Source organism: Amyelois transitella, chromosome W (assembly GCF_032362555.1).
Source record: "Amyelois transitella isolate CPQ chromosome W, ilAmyTran1.1, whole genome shotgun sequence".
Lineage (NCBI taxonomy): Eukaryota > Metazoa > Arthropoda > Insecta > Lepidoptera > Pyralidae > Amyelois > Amyelois transitella.
Genome location: NC_083536.1, coordinates 5,058,208 through 5,060,759, shown reverse-complemented (window position 1 = coordinate 5,060,759; position 2,552 = coordinate 5,058,208).

Sequence of the window (2,552 nt, the reverse complement as noted above, 5' to 3'; positions counted from 1 at the left end):
CTAAAGGAGCATATTTTGAAGGTGATAAAATAAATTTGGATGAATAACAAACAGTTTGTGTATTATTGATCTTTTCCTGCTACTTTCTTGACAGAGTAGTATAGTCATTTACGAAAATTTCTGTACCGATATTTACCGGTCTTTGTCGATAAACCGCGATAACCAGTCGAAGTTAAGGGTACATTATGAAGATTTTGTTCCTGTCTATTGAACGATCTCCGCAATCGTTTGTTTTGAGAATAATCTGATCTATTCCACATAGACAAAAATTTTATTAGTACCCCCAACTTTCTGCAAAAAGGAGCTTAACATACCTGGATTAAATAATTGTGAGTTTGTGAGAGGTATCTTTCTAATGTCTTCTTTTATAAAACGATCTTTAATGCTTAAAAGAACACTGTCGCGTCGCTTTTGTATGACGTCAGCACGCCTCCCGCAAACTAATTGTATAATATCTTCGGACAATTTTACATAGGCTGATTTATCGGAAAAAAGGGAATTTATTTTATCAAATAACGTATTTGCATCTAAGTTACAACCGGGTAATGATGACCATTGTATGAGCTCTTGTAGATTATTTTTTAAGTTCTCATTTTGCTGGATAAGTGCATGAGTCATGACGCCCAATGACCTATCTTATGGCTTTAGCCAGCTAGAATTAGGATCAAAATATCGAACCTCAGTGTTAACATCAATCTCGTAAAAACCAGGTTTTGCCAAATACTTTTTCTCGGTTTCTACGTATCGAACGCGATCCCACTCGTTCGTATTAAAGAGATGTAGTTTATTAAGAAGATTTGATCGGTTCTCTAATGCATTTTCTACGTTATGTTCTTTGAGATTCGAAAAGGAATGGGATGTACTGATCAGGTCTTTTCATTGCGGTGCATAGCCGAAAAGTTTTTGGCCAAGAGTCAAAAAGTCTATTCACATTCGTAGATCTGGAAAAGGCCTATGACAGAGTTTAGAGAAATGAATTGTGTTCAGCACTTTCTATGCATGGGGTAAGCAGTCTCACTCATTTCAGTGCTCGTATTAAGATACGAGCACTGAAATCCTTATATAATGATTCGAGTGTTTGTGTCAGGATAAACGGAGCGCACACTGAGTGGTTTAAGATTGAGAAAGGCGTAAGGCAAGGATGTGTTGCGTCACTGTGGCTGTTCAACCTATTTATGGATAGTTGCTTGACAAATTTGAAAGAGTCTAAAAGTGGATTAAGGATGAATGAGTTACTCGTCAAACGTCTGCTCTATGCCGACGATCAGGTTATACTGGCGTCATCAGCGGTGAAGTTACAGGAGATGGTAAACTGTATGCATGAAGCTTTAAAAGAGAAAGGAATGAAAGTGAACGTAAGAGAAACTAAAGCACTGGTTTTTGAAATGGAGAAAGAAATGACAGCATGTAATATTTTGATTGGAGGAGAAAAAGTTGAGCAAGTGAAAGAGTTTGTAGATCAAAGTTTACATCAGATGGCAAGTGTGATAGTGAAATTGAAAGGAGAGTGAACGCGGGGAACATGGTGAATGGAGCTTTGCATGCCTTTATGAGCAGTCAGAAACTATCCAAAAAGGCTCGACTAGCTGTGCATAGGGGCGTGTTGGTCCCGACATTAATATATGGGAGTGAAAGTTGGGTATGGCAAAAGAAGCACGAAAGTAGAATAAAAACAGTGGAAATGAGAGCGTTAAGGAGTATGATGGCTGTGAAATTGAGTGACCGGATAAGAAACAGCGTGATAAGGGAATGTTGTGATGTGAAAGAAGATGTAGTTACAGGAATAGAAAAGGGTATGTTGAGATGGTTCGGTCATGTGGAGAGGATGAATGAAAGCAGGTTGATTAAGCAGATATACAAGGAGAGTGTGGAGGGCAAGGTCGGAGTGGGAAGACCGTATCTTGATCAAATTAAGGACGTCCTGGTAAAGGGTCAGGTCAAAAGTACCCGAAACCGCCGAACTTGTATGAAGAGAGTTATGAATGTGGATGAAGCGAAGGAAGTATGCAGACATCGTGGCAAGTGGAAAGAGGTAGCCTCTGCCTACCTCTCCGGGAAAGAGCCTTGATTTTATGTATGTTTCAAAATAAGAATGAAAATATAATTTTATATAATTTTACTAGCTGTGCCCGCGACTTCGTCCGCGTGGAATTGTAATTTTGAGCATCATTGAATCAAGGATGAATAATTTTTCCCGTTTTTTTTCACATAGTCCATTTTTTTTGTTTTCTCGTTAAAGTTGCAGCGTGATGTTATATAGCCTAAAGCCTTCCTCGATAAATGGTATATTCAACGCAAAAATAATTTTTCATTTCGAATCAGTAGTTCCTAAGATTAGCGCGTTCAAACAAACAAACTCTTCAGCTTTATAATGTTAGTATAGATTATGCAAAAAAATTGATGTACCTACGTGAGTGCTTGTTTGAGGATGCTATTCAATCACGCAAATTCTATTGGATGGATTTTGATGAAACTTACGAACACGGGAAGAATAATGCCTGGAATAGAACATAGTTTATTTTTCTTACAAAAGCAAAGCTCGGAAGCGCAGC